Source organism: Leucoraja erinacea, chromosome 16 (genome assembly GCF_028641065.1).
Source record: "Leucoraja erinacea ecotype New England chromosome 16, Leri_hhj_1, whole genome shotgun sequence".
Taxonomy (NCBI): domain Eukaryota; kingdom Metazoa; phylum Chordata; class Chondrichthyes; order Rajiformes; family Rajidae; genus Leucoraja; species Leucoraja erinaceus.
In genome coordinates, this window is record NC_073392.1 from 36,708,458 (window position 1) to 36,733,305 (window position 24,848).

The 24,848-nt window shown below is 44.2% G+C and overlaps 1 pseudogene; it reads right to left on the reverse strand.

The window, feature by feature from the left end:
* Window positions 1-24,320: 24,320 nt before the first annotated feature.
* On the reverse strand, window positions 24,321-24,424 carry LOC129704942 (U2 spliceosomal RNA; annotated as a pseudogene).
* Between the last annotated feature and the right edge of the window lie 424 nt (window positions 24,425-24,848).

A 24,848-nucleotide genomic window follows, 5' to 3' on the forward strand; every position in this document is an offset into this window, starting at 1 on the left:
CCAGTTCTACTGTCTGAAGATAGATACAAAATGCTGGAGTAACTCAACGAGACAGGCAGCATCTCTGGATAGAAGGGATGGGTGATGTTTCGGGTTGAGACCCTTCTTCAGTCTGAAGAAGAAGGGTCTGAAGAAGGGTCTCAACCCGAAACATCACCCATTCCTTCTCTCCAGAGATGCTGCCTGTCCCGCTGAGTTACTCCGGCATTTTGTGTCTTTCTAAGGCAGCATGCCTTCTTGACTCCTGCCCAGTATCCATGACAACCACCATCATGAAGTGCCTCAAGAGACTGGTGACGGCTCACATTAACTCCAGCCTCCCAGACAGCCTTGATCCACTGCAGTTTGCCTTCTATCACAACAGGTCCACAGCAGATCCCACCTCACTGGCCCTAAACTCATCTCTGGATCTTGTAGTCAATGGCAGTCTCCTATTTATCTACTATAGCTCTGCCTTCAACACCATAATTCCATTCAAACTCATCTCTAAATCCCTGGACCTAGGAATGAGCACCTCCCTATGCCACTGGACCATTGCCAGTCTGACAAAACAGATCATAATCAATGAGGATAGATAACAACACCTCCTCCACCATAATTCTTAACAACGTGCCTTCACAGTCCCCTACCTAACTCATATACACTCACAAGTATGCCCATCAAATCAAACTCTAATTCCATCTACAATGTTGCAGATGACACCACTGCAATGGGCTGGATCATGAACAATGATGAGACGGAGAATGGAGGAGATTGAGAACTTAGTAACATGCTTTACGACAATGATCTTTCCCTCTGTGTCTGCAAGAGGAAGGAGCTAGATAGCGACTTTAGGAAGCATGGTGCATTACATGCCCCAAACACCATCAATCGTGCTGAGGTTGAAATGTTTGAGAGCTTCAAATTCCTTGGCGTGAATATTAACAATGATCTGTCATGGGCCAAACACATGGAAGCGACATCCAGGAGACACATCAATGGCTCTACTTCCTCAGGAGTCTGAGGAAATTCAACGTGTCTCCAATGATTCTTACAAACTTTTACAGATGCGTCATACTGTTGGGTTACATCACATCTTGTTCTGGGAACAGCTCTGTTTAGGTATGTTACAAAACCTACCTGAATCGTCATTGGGAATCTGCCCACAGCCATGTCGGCGATTTTGGCGCTGTTTGGAGGGGGCGGGTTTAAAACGCGATTTTTACTAGGCTGTACTAATCGCACATGTTCAGCCTAGTAAATCATTAACGAAAAATCGCTGCAAGACCCGGTCGCAAAAGGTATTATTAGTTTTATAGGCCTCGATAATATAGTTATAATAGTTTTAAAATTACTCTCTGATTTCGCAACCTCTCGCAGCCCCAGGGTTTTATAAAGCAAACAATTAAAGGTATGTACCTTATTTTTACATTAAATGGGGCATATATATAACCCTATATATCAAGTTATCTATAAAGAATAGTTCATTTTGGGCTTTTTATATCCCGCAGTATTTTTCTCGGCATTTGAGGGCACTAATCCAGCGCTATGTCAACGTTCTAAACCAGCGCGTTCACATGAACCCACTAGAAAGCCGATTTAAATGGGCATTTATTTACAGCAATTGAACACTAAATTCCTTCCATTTGGCCTATAAATTAATGTAAATTAGATATAAAAATCATGTTATATTGTGAATTATTTGTGAATAATCTTTGGACACTTAGGCTATTTAAAAATGTTAATCTTTCCTTAAGAAATGGGCGTTTGACTATCCAAGATCACAGCTTTTTTGTAATGTCCATTGAAAATCAATAGGGAACAAGATGCTAATTTCCGAGTATGAAAATGGTCATAACTTTTTTAATACTTGAGATATGAAAGTGAATTTGGTGTCAAATTAAACTTATTGTTATGCTTTATCTGATGGGATAAATTGCAGACTTGATTTTTAAAATCTCAAAATTTTGTAACATTGCTACTCTGTTCAAGACCGTAAGACATCGCAGATTTCTGGATGTAGCCTGGACCATCTCACAGACCAGAATCCCCACCATTGACTCCATCTACATTTTATGTTGCCTCAGGAAAGCAGCCAACATAATTAAAGACCTGTCCCACCCTGGTCATTTCTTCTCCTCCCCACTCCCATCATGCCAAAGATACAGGTGCTTGAAAATGGATGCCATCAAGCTCAGGAATAGCTTCTATCCTTCTGTTACCAGGCTTCTGAATGGTCCTTCCATGAGCTAGGGTTACAGTCCAATCTACCTCCCTGCATCCATTGGACATTGTCTCTGGAACTATTGCAGTATAATACTGAGTAATATCTTCTGCATTCTCTATCTTGCCTCACCCTCTACCCATTGTTCTTTAATTCAGCTGGGCTTTATTTATGAGTAGAGTCATCTCATTTTGTTAGATAGCATATAAAACAAAACTTTTAATTGTATCTTGTTACACGTGACAATAATAAACCTAAGCTCAGCCTAAACATACCATTGCAGACAGACACAAAATGCTGGCGTAACTCAGCAGGACAGGCAGCATCTCTGGAGAGAAGGAATGGGTGACGTTTTAGGTCGCGACCCTTCTAAATTAAACCAAAATAAAATAGGTATCAATTGAAGATTCCTGTTTATTCTGCAAATGGGAATGGTAATAGCAGCCAGGTTTATCCAGAAGGGTCTCGACCTGAAATGTCACCTATTCCTTCTCTCTGGAGACACTGCCTGCCCTGCTGAGTTACTCCAGCATTTTGTGTCTATGTTCGGTGTAAACCAGCATCTGCAGTTCCTTCCTATACATACCATTGATCTGGATATTGGGACCATTGAATGAATACAGTGAGGTGAATGCTACCTCTGTTCCTACTGAGTACAGGTAGGTTAACATCAGCACATTACTTGACCATACTATGAAGTCATATGACTTACCCAATGGATGAAATTTCACTTTACATTTGCCCTGAGAATAAGCCTCCTGTTGGTCATAATTTTGCGATCAACATTTTTAATCAAAAGAATAATCGAATTGAAGGCATTGTGGCCAATTTTGCGGATGACATGGAGATAGGTGGAGAGGCAGGTAGTGCAGAGGAGGCAGAGACTCTGAAGAAGCAGTTGGACAGGTGAGAGGGTGGACAAAGGAGTGAAAGTTGGAGTATAGTGCAGCAAAGTATGCGGTCAGACACTTTGGTAATAGGAACAAAGACTAACTGGGGAGAGGATTCTAAATGGGGAGAGGATTCAAAAATCAAAGGTGCAAAAGGACTTGGGAGTGGTGGTGCAGGATTCCCACAAAGTTAATTTGCAAGTAGATCGATGGTAAGGAAGATGAATGAAATGTTAGCATTCCTTTTGAAAGGACTAGAATATAAAAGCAGGGATAATAAACGGAGGATTGATAAGGCACTGGTCAACTGCATTTGGAATATTGTTTACCTATCTGAGGAGGGATGTGCTGGCCTTGAGAAGGGGGTGAAGAGGAGGTGCACATGAATGATACTGGGGATGCTTGGATTAGCGTTTGATGGCTCTGGGCCTCTACTCACTGGAGTTAAGAAGGACGTGGGGGACTTCATTGAAACTTAACAAATCATGAAAGGCCCGGAGAGAGTAGATGTGGAGGGAATGTTTCCACTAGTGGGAGAGTCTGACTAGAGGGCACAAGCTCAGAATAAAAGGACATACCTTTAGAAAGATGAGGAGGAAATTATTTAGCCAGAGGGTGGTGAATCTGTGGAATTCATTGCCACAGACAGCTGTCGAGGCCAAGTCTTTAGGTATTTTTAGAACGGAGATTGACAGGTTCTCGGTTAGTAAGGGTGTCAAAGGTTATGGAGTGAAGACAGGAGAATGGAGTTGAGAAGGAAAGATAGATCAGCCATGATTGAATGGCGGAGTAGATTCGATGGGCCGAATAGCCAAATTCTGCACCTATGACTTATCTACATGAATAATAGAACACTGCAAGTGGTCCTGTTCATTTATTATTAATAAATTGATTGACTTTTGTTCCAATCTTCTAAATAATTTTAGATTTTTAGATTTTAAAGATACAATGCAGAAACAGGCCCTTTGGCCCACCGGGTCTGCACCGACCAGTGATCCAAACACATTAACGCTGTCTTACACACACTAGGGACAATTTTTACATTTACCAAGCCAATTTTCCTACATACCTGTACGTCTTTGGAGTCTGGGATGAAATCGAAGATCTCGGAGAAAACCCACGCAGGTCACAGGGAGAACATACAAACCCCGTACAGACAGCACCTGCAGTCGGGATCGAACCCGGGTTTCCAGTGCAGCATGCGCTGTAAGGCAGCAACTCTACCGCTGCGCCACCGTGCCGCATGAACATATACTGTGTGGATCAGGAATATGCTGTGATTTTAATTGGTATTTAGATTTCAATTGTTCCTCACTTGATTAGAAATTCTCTATAATGAGAAATAGCCATACTGTGTACCTGAACAAAAAGTAAATAAGAAAGATATGTGTTAATGAAATTCTACAAATAAAGGAATAGAATTTCATAGAAGATAAGTATTAGGCAGCATGGTATTATATATGAATGCAATATATATTGCTGTAGGATGTACTGAAGTGGATGACTCTAAAACTGTATGTGTCACATGTTATATCCCCCCAATAAAATATTAATATACACTCACAAAGCCTATTAACGATATTTAGGGGAATGACATTGGCTGAGCTGTTTCAAAGTCATAACACTGCCAAAGGAATGGAACAAAGCCCATTCATGTACATTCCAAACCAAGTTACCTGAGTCAGTGAAAACCAGCGGGTGTAATCAGGGACCTCGTGGAAGGTTACACTGAAACAATTTCACATGGAGTATGTATAACATTCTGCTGGCATGAGGGTGTACGTTCCGGAGGCTGTACTCAGAACAGCAGACAATCACGGGCAGCTCATAAAGGATGCATTTATGTGATATGTCACCAGTTACTGCAAAGCTTAAAAGAAATGAGATGATGCAGAGAGATAGCATTCGCCCCATCTCCCAAGGGGAAGTAGATTTTACTGTTATTACTATAAGCCATTGTTACAGCTGGTTCTTTGAAATAAAATGTGACACTGTATTGTTAGTTGATACTTGTGCGATCTCAATCAATACGAAATGCAGTTCTGGAAGGGTACACATCTCCGATTACAAGAGGAATACAAAGGCAAGTGCTGGCATTGGCTGAAGAATAAAAGTCAGATTTCTAGTTACTGTACCAATAATGTTTCTAACAGCGACTAAAAATATCCAGGATAACAAGCTTCATGTACCTGTTGTTCCATTTATGCAAATACAGGCATTAAGAAGGCAGAAGACAGACACAAAATGCTGGAGTAACTCAGCGGGACAGGCAGCATCTGTGGAGAAAAGGAATGGGGCCCACTGTGTTACTCCAGCATTTTGTGTCTATCTTCGGCTTAAACCAGCATCTGTAGTCCCTTCCTACATGTTAACAATGCAGATACTGTATGGGTGTCTGAAGTTTCCATTGCTAGGTCTGCTTTTGGTGTAATTCTCCTGGTAGTGATGTAACTGGTGTAAATGTCAGGGAGGTTTAGTTTAGTTGAGAGATTCAGCGCGGAAACAGGCACTTCGGCCCACACTGACCAGCGATTCCTGGACATTAATACTATCCTACACACATTAGAGACAATTTGCACATACGCCAAGCCAAATAACCTACAAATCTGTACGTCTTTGGAGTGTGGGACGAAACCGAAGATCTCGTAGAAAACCCGCGCAGGTCACGGGGAGAACGTACAAACTCCGTAAAGGCAGCACCCGTAGTCGGGATCAAACCCGGGTCTCCGGTGCTGCAAGCGCTGTAAGTCAGCAACTCTACCGCTGCGCCACTGTGCCGCGGTCTGCAAAGTTCTTTTGAAAAATCAATGTTATGCCTTTTCTGTACTAGTTTAATACAACCCAACTAGAAGCCGGCCAAAGCCGTGAAAATTATAACACCCAGTCTTGGGGATTTCTGCTTTTGGGAGGCTCCTGGCTTTAAGCTGGATTTTTGGAATGCAAGTACACTAATCAATATGTGCCGAAAGATCAGAATGATTTTTAAAAAAAACTTACCAAGGCTATCCCACTAAAACAAGGAACCAGTTTAAAAAGTCAATATGGAATGGAATACTTTATCGTCACTTGTGACAAAGCACAGTGAAATGCTTCGCTTGCATACCCAAGGTTTACAATTAGCGGCCACCTACGGCGCAAACAAAGCTACAAAGTACGCCGGCTCCTCCATTGTTCTCCCCCCTCCCTCACGATGGTCCCCCGCGCTTTCATTGACTGCGTCCCACCACCGCTGTGAGGCTTCACCGCCACCAGTGCTCCACCGTTGCCGATGTCCCACTGCTACGATTCCCCACCCTCACTGATCCCCCTCCGCTGTCAATGCCCCACCGCCACGAGGCTTCACCACGGCCGACTTTTCACGTGTCCGTCGGTCAACGCCATCATCAGCCGCCGCAACAAACTCTTCACAAACGCTGCCGAGTCATAGATACATAAATACATAGAAAATCGGTAGGAAAGAACGACAGATGCTGGTTTAAATTTAAGGCAGACACAAAATGCTGGAGTAACTCAGCGGGTCAGGCAGCATCTCTGGAGGGAAAGAATGTGACGTTTCAGGTCGAGATACTTCTTCAGACTGAAATCAGGGGAGTGGGCGGGTCAGAGATAGATTGTAGTCAGAGACAGTAAGACTAGTGGGAGAACTGGGAAGGGCGAGGGGATGGGAGAGAAAGGGAAAGCAAGGGCTATCTGTAGTTAGAGAGGTCAATGTTCATATCGCTGGGATGTAAGCTACCCAAGCGAAATATGAGGTGCTGTTCCTCCAATTTGCGCTGGGCCTCACTCTGACAATGGGAGAGGCTCAGGACAGAAAGTTCAGATTGGTAATGGGAGGGGGCGTTAAAGTGTTGAGCAACCAGGCTATCAGGTAGGTTAAGGCGGACTGAACAGAGCGAAACGATTGCCGAACCTGTGCTTGGTCTCACTGATGTGGAGAGGTTGACACCTGGAACAGCGGATACAGTAGATGAGGTTGGAGGAGATGCAAGTGAACCTCTGCCTCACCTGGAGAAGCTGTTTGGGTCCTTGGATGGAGTCGACAGGGGAGGTAAAGGGACAGATGTTGCATCTCCTGCGGTTGCAGGTGAAAGTACCTGAGGAGGGGGTGGTTTGGGTGGGAAGGGCCGAGCTGATCAGTTTCAGAGGGAATGCTTTCTGTGGAGAGCAGAAAGGTGTGGAGGTGGGAAGATGTGGCCAGTAGTAGATAGGATCCCGTTGAAGGTGACAAGAATGTTGGAGGGCTATATGCTGTTTGCGACGATAGTTGGGGTGGAAGCTGAGGACTAGGGGGACTCTGTCCTTCACATGAATGGGGGGAGGGGGTGCAAGAGCGGAACTGCGGGATATTGGGGAGACCCTAGTGAAAGCCTCATCTATAATGGAAGAGGAGAACCCCCATTTCCTAAAGAATGAGGACATCTCCGATGCCCTGGAATGGAACACCTCATCCTGGGCGCAGATACGGCATAGACGGAGGAATTGGGAGTAGGGGATAGAGTCTTTACAGGAAGCAGGGTGGGAAGAAGTGTGGTCAAGTTAGCCATGGGAGTCATTGGTTTTGTAGTTGATGTCAGTCAGTAGTCTGTTTCTTGTGATGGAGACGGTGAGATCTAGAAACGGTAGGGAGATGTTGGAGATGGTCCACGTGAATTTGAGTGCAGGATGGAAATTAGTGGTGAAGTTGATGAAGTCAGTGTGGTCTGTATGGGTGCAGGAGGCAGCACTAATGCAGTCGTCGATGTAGCGGAGGTAGAGTTTGGGAATAGTGTCAGTGTACGCTTGGAATTGTTCGACGTACTCTACAAAGAGGCAGGCAAGTTGCGGTCCATAGCTGGGGCCCATGCGAATGCCCATAACTGGGGCCCATGCTACGCTTTGGATTTGGAGGAAGTGGAAGGAGTCTTAGGAGTCACCTAAGAAGCTGTTGAGGGTAAGGACCAGCTCTGCTAGGTGGAGGAGAGTATTGGTAGTCTTTTGTTTAATAAAATCGGGCCGTGCCGGGCTGGGGAACGATAAGGTTGGAGGCTTTAAAGGGCAGAGAGTCGGAAGTGATGAAACCAGTAATGGTGATTGAGATTAAGGCCTGGTGCTCGTCTGTGGGTCTTGGTCCAAGGATAAGTAGGGGGAGGTGTCTGAGAGTTGTCTCCTGGCCTCAGCCTGGTAGAGGTCAGCGCGCCAGACTACCGCGGCACCTCCCTTGTCGGCGGGTTTGATTATCCAGTCGGGGTTGCTGCAGAGTGAGCGGAGGGCAGTACGTTCAGGGGGGGTAGAGGTTAGACGATAGGTGCAGGAGTAGGCCATCCGGCCTTTCGAGCCAGCACCGCCATTCAATGTGACCATGGCTGATCATCCACAATCCGTACCCCGTTCCTGCCTTCTCTCCATACCCCTTGATTCCGCTAGCCCTATGATCTCATTCTAACTCTCTTTTGAATGCAGCCAGTAAATAGGCCTCCGATGCCTTCTGAGGCAGAGAATTCCACAATTTCACAACTCTCTGGGTGTTCACAACTCCTGAGGCCTCCGCGGTGCTGACCCATGCCCCGCCGGCCTGCGAGGCCAGGTCCCGGCTGGGCTCTGACCCGGGCTTCGCCGCGGCCATCCGGGGGTCATCTAGGCCGCGGCGCCTCGATAAAAACCTCCGGCCGTGTTCCCAGTCCACAGCCGCGGCCTGACGGGAAGCCATCCAGCGAATAGATTTGATTCCTCTGGTTACAAGACTCCCCAAGTCTGAAGAAGGGTCTCGACCTGAAACGTCCCCCATTCCTTCTCTCCACAGATGCTGCCTGTCCCACCAAGTTACTCGAGTCTATCTTCCTCCTCTGGCTCTAGATTAAAAATTCAAATCAAAATGCTTACTTTTTAGTTTACCGCAACCCATTCAACTACCTTCATCAAACTATGCAAAATTACCTTTCAAATACATCAAAGACTATATTTAAGGTAAATATTTTTCAAAGCTACCTTTTGAAAAAAACGCCTGATTGCTACAGACACGGCAGACTTTGGCAGAGAACGCCTTTCATAACAAATGTAATTAGTGTCAGAATTGCAGATTGCAGCTGGAGCTTAAACTCCGCACGGCATTTCATCTGCTGATTCCAACAACATTGTAAACTTCTTATAATCAGAAGAAATCTCCTCCGTCCCACCTGTGGTATGGATTAAAACACTTTGTCCCCTTAACTCCCCCTCCCTCTCATGTACCCCACCTCGACACACACCTATTTCTCCCCTCCTCTTCATCCTCCACCAACATTCCTTCCTTTGGTGGCGAATCTGTGGAATTCTTTGACACAGAAGGCTGTGGAGGCCAAGTCTGTGGATATTTTGAAGTCATTGATAGATTCTTGATTACTGCGAATGCCAGAGGCTATGGGGAGAAGGCAGGAGAATGTGGATAGGAGGGAGGGATTGATCAGCCACGATTGAATGGTGGAGTAGACTAGATGGGCCGAATGGCCAAATTCCACTCCTAGTCCTTATCACCTGATGACCTTTAGCTTCACAATTGTTTTGTCTCACACCTTCTGTCGTTTATCTCTGGCCTGTGTCTAACCATTTGCCAATCACACAAACTTTCTCACCAGTATTAGCCTATTACCTGTGGGTAGGAAGGTCCTCATGTTGAAGATGGGACTCGAACTGAAACATCACCCATTCTTTACTTCGGCATTTTGTGTCTTCCTTTAGCTTACTACCTGTCCGGCCTTATCCTGCCCCTCCCAGCTTTCACCCCAACCTGATTCTTAGCTGAACACAATGAAGAGATCCAAAACGGCAACATATCAACAAATCTCTACGTCTGTTCAATGGAATTAAAGGGTAGCCTATTTAGGACTGAGATGAGTAGAACTATCTTCATCAAGCAGATAGTGTGTGAAAATGTGGGATGTACAGTGTGTCTCTGTGGATTTTCACCATGCCATAGTGGAGAAGCTTGTGTGGTCCTGAGATCCTGAGAGCGATGCCGTCTGGAGCCCATGGCGGTAAGGTCGAGAGGGAGGACTCTGACAATGAGCAATCCAACCAAGACCTCAACGGTGGAACAGGCAGAGGACGATGGCTGACTTTAGTGGAGCGACACAATGGCTGGGACGGCGGATGAAGGCTGCAGCAGAAAAGGGTCTCCAGTCGTCTTGGACTCCATGCCACTGGACCCTGACCCAGATCTGTCAAGGACCGTGTGGTGGCTGTCTGTGCACCAGTCTCCCCACTTTAAACAAAGTCACGCACAGGCGTCCTCCATGCAAATTTTTTTTTATGAGAATGCAGAAGTTGGATGATCAGCCATGATCATATTGAATGGCGGTGCAGGCTCGAAGGGCCGAATGGCCTACTCCTGCACCTATTTTCTATGTTTCTATGAGAGGACAGTCCTACTCGTTTTGAGTGACCGCTGATGATGATCTGTGCTGTACTATTCTACACCTGTTCCCATTTATTACTTTCATATTTACTTGAGTAGTTTACTTCCTTAAGCCATAGTGATGTGCAATGCTTGACCAGTAGCCTGCACTCCACAACACAACATTACTGTACCACTAGGAACTAGGGTGACATTTGGTGGCATATAATCAAAACGGCCTTTAAAAAGACAATATGAATTCTTTATAAACCGATGCACACACACACATGCAAAGTTTCCACAGAAGTAATTTGCCTCTGGCCGATTGGGAGAAAGATTCAACTCCTACCTCAAAGCTAATGAAGTGTTTTTGAAATGAGATAAATGACTTGCTAATCTGTTTTGGCAATGTTCCCTGAGGGATTAATGTAGGGCAGGTTGCTAGGAGAAATCTCCTGCCCTTCTTCAACTGCAGTTAAAGCATTTTTGAAAACATTTTTTTCTGAGAATGCAGAAGGGTTTTAACATTTCAGGGGAAGATTATAACTCCTACAGCATGTTCTCTGTACTGCACTGCAGGACCAGCCTACACTACATTATCAGTCCGCCTGGACCTACCTGATCTCCCAGTTGCCAAACAATTTAATTCCCCTTCCCATTCCCACACTGACCTTTCTGTCCTAGGCCTCCTCCATTGTCAGAGGGAGGCCAAACACAATTTGGAGGGACAGCATCTCATATTTCGCCTGGGCAGCTTACAGCCCAGCAGTATGAATATTGATTTATCTAACCTCAAGGAACCCTTGCATCCCCTCTCTCTCCATCCCTCCCCCACCCACGTCACAACAGCTTCAAAGTCGTCTTGTTGAGTCTCATTCTCTGTTCCCACCGAGGCCACAGCTAACAATGTTTCCTTTATCATCATTACTTTTTTGCAGATCTTTCATTAATTTGTTCGATAGCTCTCTACATTATCGTATATATATATCTCTCATTTCCTTCTCTCCTGACTCTCAGTCTGAAGAAGGGTCTCGACCTGAAATGTCACCTATTCCTTTTCTCCAGAGATGCTGTCTGACCCACTGAGCTACTCCAGCTTTTTGTGACTATCTTCTATATTATCGAGACACTGGCAAGGTTTGAGTTTAGAAGCACGAGAGATAAGAGTGAATAAAGTGTGACTAGCAAGGGGACGGATGCCTGGAGCGTGCGAACACCACACCGACAGTTCCTGAGTGTAAACACAGTGGGAACAGAGGCTTTTGGAATGTGAGCACAGCAGGAACAGGGGCCCTCAGACTGTGAACAGAGTGAGAACATAAAGGCTGAGAGTGCTAACACCGCAGGAGCAGAGGCCCGGAGAGCATGAGCACAGTAGAAATAGAGGTCCTGGGAGCATGGACACAACCAGAACAGAGACCCTGAGAGGGTGAGCACGGAGGGAACAGGGGACCTGTGAGTTGAAAGCACTCGTCACAGATTTGTGTATCATCAAGTGACTTACTCTAGTACAGACGCATGCATGGTCTCCATCAGTCCTGTCTGGGCTTCCTGGTGTGCAGGTTCTGTCCCTCAATCACCCACGTTAATTAATCATTTTTACCTATTATTTAGGGATGTTATATGAATTAAAAAATGTAAGTATGTTTATGTTTATTTTTGTTAGTTTATCAAAAGTTTATTTTGTTAGTTTATGAAAAGTGTATGTGTTTGTTGTTTTCTCTCTCTCTCTCTCATCCATTGTTAGTTCTTCTGTTTGCCTTTATTTGCTTCTGTTTTGAATAAGCAGTTTGATTTCTGTTTTTTTTTGCATTGTCATTAAACTTGAGAAAAACGTATGTTATTTTTTGCTTAAACCAGTTATTATGTATTATGTATGAAAAATATATTATGTTTGCCTAATGAACTTTATGTTTATGAAAGAGAAAGAAAGATTAATAAAGATATATAATAATTTGTACGTAGGGGTTCCATGAGACAAGGGTTCAAGGGTTCCGCAAGGGTAAAAAGGTTGAGAAATGCTGCTCTCAACCCTCTGAAGGTCTCGAACCGAAACATCACCCATTCCTTCTCTTCAGAGATGCTCCCTGTCCCACTGAGTTAATCCAGCATTTTATGTCTACCCTCCAGACCAACCCATCCATGCTGACTAAAATGTCTGTCTGAGCTGGTCTCGTATGCTAACACTTGGCCCTTATCCATCCGAGGATAGACAGAGTTGATGTGGACAAGCTTTTCCCACTGAGAATAGGGAAGATTCAAACAAGAGGACATGACTTCAGAATTAAGGGACAGAAGTTTAGGGGTAACATGAGGGGGAACTTCTTTACTCAGAGAGTGGTAGCGGTGTGGAATGAGCTTCCAGTGGAAGTGGTGGAGGCAGGTTCGTTGGTATCATTTAAAAATAAATTGGATAGGCATATGGATGAGAAGGGAATGGAGGGTTATGGTATGAGTGCAGGCAGGTGGGACTAAGGGAAAAAAAGTTGTTCGGCACGGACTTGTAGGGCCGAGATGGCCTGTTTCCATGCTGTAATTGTTATATGGTTATATGGTTAAATGCCAGGATTGGGCATGAAATATGTCTGGAGACAAAATATTTAGGAAGAACTAGATCAAGTGGGACCCGTTGGGCCCCATTTCCCCAAAGCAATATTCAATCACTCACCCATAGCCCCCAACTGAAGAATAGTAATGAAAAGGAAGGGCGAGGGGTGTTAATTAAAGAGAATGTTACAACTGTAGGGAAAAAGAGAGATTGCAAAGGGGTCAAAGAAAGAAAATGTTTGATATTCTGCAGGTCACCAACAAGTGGAAGAGATATAGAGGAGCAAAAACTGCAGAGAAAATACAGAGAAATGTAAAAAGGGGGTGGTTATAATCTGCATGTAAGCCTGGATCATAACGCAGAGAGAGTGAAGGGTTTCTGAAATATATCCAGGATAATATTCCAAACCATCAGTATATTTCTTGTGGGAGATTGCTACCTTCACGTGGTCCACCCTATTTCGAAGAATACTATCGACCTGGTGTGCACAAATAAGATCAAATAGAACAAGTTGTCCTCCAACTTTAGGCTGTGCACGTCATATGCACCAAGAAGAAGAAGAAGCAGAGGTATATTTCTTGTTGATTGAAGAAAGCGGCATTTCTGGATATGATTCTAGGAATGATTCTGGGAATTGCACTGAGTTTTGGTGTGGGGACAATCAGGCGATAACAATATGAAATCTTGGCATGATCTTTAGAGGTTGACGGAAATGCTGGAGAAACTCAGCAGGTGCAGCAGCATCTATGGAACAAAGGAAATAGGCAACGTTTCGGCCCAAAACCCTTCTTCAGATCTTTAGTGATTGGGTTTAAGTTCAGTTTATTGTCACGCGTACCAAGACACAGTGAAAAGCATTTGTTGCATATTAACCAGTCAGCGGAAAGACGAAACATGGTTAAAATCGAATCGTTCACAGTGTACAGACACACGATAAAGGGAATAATGTGAATAATGTTTAGTGCAAGATAAATCCAGTAAAGTCCGATCAATGATAATCCGATCAATGATAGCCACATTCTAAAATGGGGGGAATTTTGTATTTGTTGTTGTGTTTATAGTGGTATTCATCATTATCAAATAGACTGGTTACTTTATGACCTTCATGCAAACAAGGAATTTCATTCTACCCTGATATATGTGATAATAAGTAATCATAATCGTCATAATTGGTTGACAGCCATTTTCTTCTTCTTCTTCTTCTTGTGTATGGCGTGCACAGCCTAAAGTTGTAGGCCAACATGTTCTTTTTGATCTCATTAGATTGTGCATGCTGGGTTGATTGCATTCGTCGAAACAGGGCGGACCAGGTGAAGGCTGCAATCTCCCACCCCACGACCATCTACAACAGGATAGGAGTGGTTCAATGCTATCAGAACCAAACATTAACAGGTAAGGGGCTGCTTGGGGTACAGTTGAGACATAGTCTCATAAGGGGCAAAGGAAGAACAACCAAATCCAGTTCCCTGGATGATAAAATACATTAAGAGGAAGGTAAAGTAAAAAAGGCTGCCTGTAAGAATGGACTCTCACCATCGGGTCCGCCGACCCTCGCGACTGGACTCGCCACTGGACTCCCACCATCGGGTCTGTTGGCCAGTCTCATTTCCTAACACAACATCTGGTATGTTCCCTTCTCAGGTTGGACTATCCACATAATGCTCTTGAATACACTTAACAAATTGTGCCTCATTTAAGCCTTGAGCAAGTTCCAGTCAATATCGGGGAAGTTAAAGTCACCCACTAAGGCTAGATTGTTGCTTCGGTATCTTTTGGTAATCTGTCTAAATATCTGTTCCAGTACCAGTAAAGGTGAAACATAGAAACATAGAAAATGGGTGCAGGGGTAGACCATTCGGCCCTTCGAGCCTGCACCTCCAATCAATATGATCATGGCTGATCATCCAACTCAGTATCCTACACCTGCCTTCTCTCCATACCCCCTGATCCCTTTATCCACAAGGGCCACATCCAACTCCCTCTTATATATAGCCAATGAACTGGCCTAAACTACCTTTTGTGGCAGAGAATTCCAGAGATTCACCACTCTCTGTGTGAAAAATGTTTTTCTCATCTCGGTCCTAAAAGATTCCTGTCTCTAGCCTGTCCAACCCCTTTAGAATTTTGTAAGTTTCTATAAGATCCCCCCTCAGTCTTCTAAATTCTAGTGAGTACAAGCCGAGTCTATCCAGTCTTTCTTCATATGAAATCCTGACATCTCAGGAATCAGTCTGGTGAACCTTCTCTGTACTCCCTCTATGGCAAGAATGTCTTTTCTCAGATTAGGAGACCAAAACTGTACGCAATACTCCAGGTGTGGTCTCACCAAGACCCTGTACAACTGCAGTAGAACCTTCCTGCTCCTATACTCAAATCCTTTTGCTATGAATGCTAACATACCTAGTGAAGAACTAAGCAATTCTTTCCCAGGATCAGTGTCAGACCAGTGTCTTTTTCAGATCTATACCTTGATCTACATTCGGGAGTCCAAGCCAGTATTTCTAATTTTGTGGATGACACAAAACATGAGTGTTGGGAACTGTGAAGGGGAGATTGATAGATTGCAGAAGGATGCAAGGATACTACAAATAACAATGTGATAATAGGCAGATAGTCTCTTTTCATGATCATGACTGAAAGATAAATATTAACCAAGGATAAATTCCTGATCTTCAAAATAACATTAATTGACGTTTCATATCCTCCAAGGAGATCAGACAGACCCCAGAATTATTACAATCTCTTGCGACTGCATTGGAACCTCAGCCAGGAATTTCCTGCTCAAGTTTCTGGAGTAAGACTTGGACTCACAATTTTTAGTTCCAAAGCCAAGTACACCATAGTTGGCACTTAAGCTCTGTGGACGAGTTCTCCAGCTTGAATGTGGTGGGGTCATGGCAGGGGAAGGGAAAGATGAAACCATACTTCTGATACCACAGCCCCATGCTGTACAGGGTGCTGTTTGCTGTCAACGCAGAAGGGTCTCGACTCAAAACGTCACCCATTCCTTCTATCCTGGAATGCTGCCTGTCCCGCTGAGTTACTCCAGCATTTTGTGTCTCTCTACTCAACTCATAATAAGTTCTTCAAGTGACAAATATTCTTCCGTACTGTTCAACCCAATGACTTGATAGGAGTCACTATAACAGGGAATATTTTAGCATTGCTAACGTTGCTGCCCACAGCCAACTATTGAATATTGTTGATAACGTAGAAATATTGCATGGCCAGAAATGTCTATTATAAAATTGCCCCTTGCAATCACTTCAACATAAGGTAAGAAGAGGTGATTAAGAATAGTGATGAAAGGTAGACAAAAGTGCTGGAGGAACTCAGCGGGTGAGGCAGCATCTTTGGAGAGAAGGACGAGGTGACAATTCGGGTCGAGACCCTTCTTCAGACTGATTATTATCCTTCAGTCTGAAGAGGTGTCTCAACTCGAAACGTCGCCTATTCCTTCTCTCCATAGATGCTGCCTCACCCGCTAAGTTCCTACAGCATTTTTGTCTACCTTCGATTTTTCCAGCATCTGCAGTAGTTCCTTAAACAAGAATAGTGATGACACATCCACTTCCATTGATAATATTTAGTTCCACATTACTGGAGAATTCCTTTCCTTGCTCAACATTATCATGTGATTTAAATGAAAGGAGCAGGAATGTTAGTTCAGAATTTGGTTATTGCAGAGTTACAGTGAAATATTTGTATTTTGCAGCACAAACTTTATCACGTGTATTATGATAAATCATTCTATATTGTGTTTGAATATTGTGTTCAAGATACAATATACAAGATACATTTATTTGTCATGTACCAGTTGGTACAGTGAAATGTGATCACCATACAACCATACAAATAAAAAAAGAACACAACACACGATAGAGTTCAACATAAAACATCCCCACACAGCAGAATCAAAGTTTCCCACTGTGAGGGAAGGCACCAAAGTCAGTCACCTTCCTCTGATGTTCTTGATGTTCACCCGTGGTCGGGGCCTCCGGAGCCCACCGCAGTCGCCGCTACGGGCGGCCCACGGCTCAGGTCCGCTCGCCGGGATGTTGGAACTCCGACGTCGGAACGGGGGGCCAACCTCAGTGGCTTGGACCTCCGAATTGGCCACTTCCTACCAGAGTCCACAGCTCCCGAAGTCCACTGGCCGTGCTGGGCGGAGATTTGTGCTGGCGGCCCTCGGCAAAGGGATCATAGGACACTGTGATGTTGGTCAGTGCCGCCCGCGCTGGAAGCTCTATGAACCACAGCTCCGCGATGTTGGAGCAGTGGCCCAACACTCCGGAGCTTCAAAGGGCGATCCAGGTATGCATTGCCCCGCTCTGCTGTGAATCCAGCGCTGCGCCGCCGCTGCTGAAGCTCTGGTCTGGTCCCCGCTCCCCGGCAGGAAAGGCCGCGCCAATCCAGTTGGTAGGCCGCGAGGAGGGGGGCAAGGACGTGACTTTGAGGCAGAATAATTTAAACTAAAACAACTCAGGATATGACAGATCCCATTATCTTTAATCACTGTAGCAATGTCTATGATAAACATTTAAGCTGTTAAAAATAATAATTTGTCTGTGTTGTGTTAATGTACATTGCACAGGTTCTGGATTGCACAATGCTGAGATTCCAATCAGAGATGAGAAAATGCTTCAGTAACAACATTGATGTAATCTAGATCGCAAATATATAACGCTGGTATCTTGAAAAGATGATCAGTTCCTAAACAATAACAAAACAGAGAAGTCAAAAATCATTAACTTATTGCAAACTGAAATGAAAATGACTTTCATCTCTGTAGGACCTTACAATGAATGTAAGGTATTCCGGGGCATTTACCAGACAATTTGAAGTCAGCTCAGTTATAATGAGGCAAAATATTTGTGTTGATAAGATATTTGTCCTATCTGAGGAAGTATATATACAGAAAGTGCATTACCAAAGACAAACATATATTGTCTGCCTTGTCAGGATTAAACAAACTAAATGTGTGATATCTAGTTTGCTGTGATAAGGTTTCATAATAGACAAGAAAAAAATCAGTCACTTGTATTTCTCTAATCAGATGCCAATCTGAAGTGAATACTGGAACCTCTGAACACATGTTAGCAATGTTACAACATTTTGAGATTTTAAAATCAAGTCTTTAATTTATGCCATCAGATAAAGCATAAAAAATAAGTTTAATTTGACACCTAATTCACTTTCATATCTTCAGTATTAAAAATGTTATGGCCATTTTCATATTGTTCCCTATTGCTTCTTGTTCCCTATTGCTTTTTCATTGACTTAACACAAAAGCTGTGATCGAAAACAGTCTAAACCCCATAACTTTCTTAAAAATTAAGAGAACTGAAATAAAATTTCAGTTATTATAGATTGAAGCATTCTGAAACAAATATGAAACAATCTTATTTAGATGACTTGAAATTAAAGCATATAATTAGTTACTTACCTAATTGTAGCTAATTACAAAATTCAATTATTAGATCTAAACATCTATCCATTTCATAAGAATAGATTAACATTTTTAAATAGCCTGTGTCCAAATAACATTCACACAAGAATTCAGAATATAACATAATTTTAAAATCTCATTGTCCTGGGTTTATAGGCCAAATGGAAGGAATTTAATGTTTAATACCGGTAAATTAATGGCCATTTAAATCAACTTGCCTGTGGGATTTTCGGGAACGTGACCATTTGGAACGTTGAGATTGCGGTGATTTTAGTCCCCATATCGGCAGCAAATACACTGCCGGTTCTTCAGGGAAAAAAATCACCGTTTCGCAACTTAAAATGTGAATTAAATGCGTCTTAAGAAACACCATTATACATAAAATTTAAACTACTTTCTTTTACCTGTCCCCAAATTAAAATCCGGCCCCGTTGTCGGCATTGACGGCTTCAGAAGCTGATTTTAAAATCACTCCAGCGATTAACTTGTCGGGCAAATTAAAAAAAAAACCACACAGAACGGCCGTCGGAACGATTCTTTAGCAAAAACTTGCACTCCAACAAAATATAATCCAGGACCAGGTCGGGAAAAAAACGCGTTTTAACCCCGCCCCCCCCCTCCCTCAAACACGCCAAAATCACGCACACAGCCACTGGCAGAATTGCAGCGCCGCTGAAGGTAAGTATTGTAACATACCTACACATGTCCTTCGGTATTCCTACAAACACATCATATCTGCTGTAGGACATTCCACTCCAGGAAGTAGCTTTATTGAATAAGCAGAACATCATAGTGGTAGTCTGAGACGACTAACATTTCAGAGGCACCATCCAATAAGGCTATGTAGATGGAGCTGAGAAATAAAAAGGATGATCACCTTGTTTGGATTGTACTGTAGATAGCCAAATAGTCCACAATAATTATAGAACAAATGTGCTGGAGATTGCAGGTAGCTGCAAGACTAATAGGGTTGTCATTGTACGGGATTTTAACTGTCCAAATATATGCTGGGACTGTCATAGTGCTAAGGGGTTGGATGGTGAGGAAAGTATCAAATGTGTTCAGGAAAGTTTCCTCAGGCAATATGAAGACGGGCTTACAGGAGAGAGGGAAAAGTTTGACCTACCTTTTAGTTGAGTTTAGTTTAGAGATACAGCGCGGAAACAGGTCTTTCGGCCCACCGACCAGCGATCCCCGTACACTAACAATTTTCACATTTATACCACGCCAGTGTGGGAGGAAACCGAAGATCTTGGAGAAAACCCACGCAGGTCACGGGGAGAACGTACAAACTCCGTACAGACATAGTCAGGATTGAACCCGGGTAATTGGGCAGGGCAAGTGGCTGAGTGGGAACTGGGAAAGCGCTTTGGGACCAGTGACTACAATTCTATTAGCTTAAAATAGTTATGGATAAGAGGAGGGTTGATCCACAAAATAAGGTTCTGAATTGGGGCAAGGACAACTTAGGATGGTATCAGAGAAGAACTTGGTAAAGTTGAACGGAGTGGGTTTTTTATGGGCAAAGAGACATCTGTAATGTAGGATGCTTTTAAAAGTTTGATAGTGAGAGTTCAAGTTACATGTCCCTATTCAAGTGAAGGGGAAGGCACTTCAGGCACCCCATTGCAGTAAAGATGTGAAGGCTCTGGAGAGGGTGCAGTGGGTTTCAGTTATAGGGAGACGTTGGATAGCCTTGCATAGATGTGGGCAGGTTAGGATTTTTATTCCTTGATGTGCAGGAGGCTGAGATGTGATCTTATAGAGGTGTAGAAAATCTTGAGGGGAATAATGAGGGTGAATACAAGGAGACTTTTTCCCAGGGGAGGGGAACCAAATACAGAAATCTTAGATTTAATAGGAACCTGAAGGGCAACATTTCACTCAGAGGGAGGTAGGTATATGAAATGAGCTGCCAGCGGAAGTAGTGAAGCAGGCACGATAACAACATTCAAAGGACATTTGGACAGGTATATGGATAGGAAATATTTAGAGGAATATGGATTGGGTGCAGGCAAATCGGAATAGCTTAGATTAACCATTTTGGTTGGCATGGGCCAGTTGGGCTGAAGGGCCAGTTTGTGTGTTGTGTAACAATGACTGAGTTCCCAAGGATAGCCATCCTTAGAAAAATATCATCTAATTTGGCTTGCACTACTCCCAAAGAGGTATTGCAGAGAAAATAGTAAGATTAAACGAGAACTTACCAGTTTGAAGTTTGATCTGTATTTTATGAGGAGTTACGATGAGGGATTTCGTGAAGAACCCCGCTTCCACGCATGCGTGTCATTCTTCAAAGCAGCGGTGTGAGGTCACAGGAACCTATAATGATCTAACATAGTAAGATTATCAAAGAGATACCAGTTTTTGATATGATCATAAGAGGGTGGGAGCGGAGGGCACGAAATCCCTCATCGTAACTCCTCATAAAATACAGATCAAACTTCAAACTGGTAAGTTCTCGTTTAATCTTACTATTTTACTTCGGAGTCACGTGAGTGACTTCGTGAAGATTTCAAAGCTCTGTGACCTCATGCCGTGGAACGAGTCCATGCTTCACAACTGCCTTGGGTATTGGGAGAGAGCATCATTAGTAATTTTAAAACACAATTATACAAAGAGTTGTGTGGTATAACGAAAAAATATATAGAATTTTTTTAAATTTGAGAATCATAGCCCTGTAACCTTTCGGGCAAATTATTTTGTTGAACGTAAAATGTTTTCTGAATACAATGATGGCTCCAAAAAACAACTGGTTGATTATAAAACCTGTGGAAAACCCTTTTTGGATGACCATCCTGCGATTCTGAGGATGTGGTCTGTGGGTACCTGTACAATTTTTGCTGCGGATGTTGCTGCAGCCCTGGTGGAATGAGAGTTAAAAACATTAGTGTCTATTCCTGCCATCTTTAGGACATATTTGAGCCACCTTGATATAGTTTGAGTCGTGACCCTTTCATGCGGTTTCTTGTAAGAGATAAACAACGCCATTCTCTGACCTCGAATGCTCTTAGTATATTCTATGTATTGTTAGATGTGTCTTGCTATACACAGTCGTTTGTCATATGGGTATACCATAAATTCAAACACTTGACCCGATGAACCTGGTCTGTTTTCTTTTATTAAATCCTGTATGACAAACACCAGTTTCTCGGGTGAGATGATCAGGGAGTCCCGGCTCAGTTTGCTTAATGGCTGGACTCGTTGTGCGGTAAATAACACCATGAGCATAACCATCTTCCTGGTCCGTTGCTGAAGTGACAATGCTGTTATGAGCTACAAGCTCCTCAGCATGTTGAGAAACGACACCCACGTCCCAGATTTCGGCGTACCTGGTTTTCTTACCAGGGGTGCGTTCCCACCGCGTGCCGCTCCGTTCCTTGTGATAGGTAATTGGAGAGTGCACTTGTGGCACTATTGATGGCACTGTAGCTCCATCGATTATCATAATGGAGGCTTGTTAAAATTCCAATACGGCCAGAAATGTTCTTGGCCTTTTGGTCGAGGTTGTTGTCCAAGCAGTATATGCCCCATTTCTTGATGTGTCCAAGGTACTGCTTCCGTGTTGACAGTCTTAGTGCAGATGAGATGAGATTCATCGTCCTGTCTGACAGCCCAATGCCGTGTAGTGGGTCTTTTAGACTCTACAAATCAATAAATCCATAGTCTTATGGCATGGATGACTGCCTCCAGTCACTGGACAAATTAATAATTTTTGGCTATGTTCATTAGGGAACATGGTTCTAACACCATCCCCTGTATGACCGAATACCATGATTTAGTAGGCCAGTCGGGTACTCTGAGAATTCCAGATGCCGAGTGTAGTTGAATTTTCCCTAGTACCCCATTGATGGGGCCGAACGGGGGAAATACATCACCCTATGGCTTTGTTTACATAACAATGCCAAGCTGGTTTTAGAATTTTAGTAAATAATATTGGGGCTGATGATTGCCCCTTTTGTAAGCTCTATATTGCCAAAGTTCCTCTTTTGAGTCAATGCCTGCCATATAGAAAAACCCAGCTGACACCAAGTCTTTATCAGTAATAAGAGTATCCATCTTAAAATGAATATCTTGAACGAATGTGTTTAGGGTTGAAAATCAATGATAATCCTGCAACCCCACTCTATTTTATTTTTAATAAATATGTTTGACACAAATTCTAATGTTCCATGAAAAGTATGCTCAATCACACCTTTTGTGTACAATTTTTTGTAGCACCATGTGGGTTTTTAGATTGTTTGGTTTATGTAAGTACAAAATGCCATTCTGGTGTATGTTGTACTGTGGTTATTGGGATGAGTAAATCCTATCAGATAACCCTGAATACTGCTGAGATTATATGAATCTGTAGTGATTATATACCATACATAACTGTAGTGTTGCAACCTCCCCTCCCCCACCATCGTAGGTCCCTTTTTAACAGAAGAAACCACACCCACCTATCTCCATGGTTACCGGTGGTTGAGTTATTTCCTTGGTTTTTTGAAAAGGAGGTTCTGGTTTGATATCTCTTGTTCGGGGTTGTGTGGGAGGTTGAGGCTGCCGCATCTTCCCGGGTGGCCGCCCTGGCCATACCCTAAAAAAGGATCCTGCGGGTTATATTGATTTCTGGCACTGCCACTGGTATGAGCCACATTTTTTATGGCCTTGCCTGTGGCTGGTATCGTGCTCCAAAATAGGCCCTTGCGCTGGCCTTGATGAGCCCCAGTGTCTTGGCTTCGTCCACACATGGTTCTTTGTTTGCAAATGGTAGCATTTTTGGGGTCCCAGTGCTGGCTGAATGGCAGCCTTCCACATGTAGTTCAGGTCATATTGCATGTTACTAAACAGAGCTAGTGCGTCTTGATGGTCTTTGGTTACCTACGTTTAGTCCAGGGTGCGGGTGTATGCTATGATGCCTTCCGTCAATCCCTTTAAGGTTCTCTGGATCTTGAGGTCCTGGTTCCTGATGTTCGTCCCCATATGCTGCCAAATGCATTGGTTTACACTGGGCACCTGTAATGCCTCACCGTTGCCAGGTGGCAGATGTCTGGCCAGTCTCTGTAAATATTTCTTGTTGGCGTTTGTGGCCCGACATATAGTAATACTATTGCCATCCTGGATCCAAGTCTACCCATGTTTGACTTGGTTAAAGTAATCAGCCACCATGTCCAGCAGAGTCCCTGCTGTGTTAGGATCATGGGACGTTGTTTTACCAGGCTCTGGCCCATCAGGGTCCTGCCTACTCTTTTTTAGAGTTAGAGATCTCTAGGGTCCCGCACGGGGTACCCATGTGGGGCTTAACTGCTGCCCACTTGTCTTTTGTTCTGCGGACCCCTCTTGCAGGTCAGCCCAGAACTGACCCACAGTGCTCCCCTCTGATGGGGTAGAAGCATTGTGCAGCCCTCAAAGAGGTACTGCTGTGGGTTTATCACGTTGGAGCAAGGCTCCATACACCGCTTCTTCCCGCTCCAGCGCTCTCGGGCGCTGGTTGCCGGCGGTTATGCAAAGTCGGACCCTTCTGAGTCCACGACCTTGTTTAATTTGTGTCTAGCCTTACCGCTCGGCCGCATGAATCTGGCCGGTGCGGGGCCAACATCGGGCACAGCTGATCCCACTATGGTTGATCCAAGTGCCGCTGGCTGCTGCTGGCTGCCCGCTGTTCCACGGTCCTCCTTCTCCAGCTTTGTCCTTCCTTCTGTGGAGTGGATATGGCCGGTGTGGAGGACATCTGGCACAGCTGATTCCATCTATTCCATTTCTTTAACCCGGCTCCAACGCTCTCAGCGCTCCTGGCTGCTCCTTTATCTCAGACCGCTGGGACCGACCCCCGTACTGACGGTACTGGTCCCTTGCGGTCGTTGCAGCCGGTCAAACCCCACTCTAATGCCCTCAATTCTGGGCACTCCTGCTTATATGGTCCTTAGATAATGGACATATAAGATATTAAACTGATAATAACAGCTACTATAGTTGATCTTAGCCAAAAGGCCCAAGAAGCGATATCTGGAACTAAAAATCCCGCTGGGACCGACCCCGGTACTCACATCACTGGTCCCTCGCGGTTGATTGCAGCCAGTCAACTGCACTGCAAAGTCCTTGGCCTCGGCGCTGGCCGTTAGTGCTGCTGCCGAGAAATAAATTTTCCCATCGTGCTGGAGCGAAGTTGGGCACAGGTGTTTTTCCCCTCCGGGAATCGATGTGCCCATCTGCTCCTGCCGCTGCCGGCTGCCGCTGCCGCTGCTCCTGCCGCTGCCGGCTGCTGCTGCGCTGCCGCTGCCGGCTGCCGTTACTGTTCTCCTGCCGGCTGCCTGCACTCCGCGGTTCTCCCGCCGGCTTTCTGCAGCTTACATGGACCCGGTCCATGTCTGCACCTAAAGGGTAAGTAGAAGGAAACGCAGAGTCTCTTACCTGCTGTTCCCGACTTT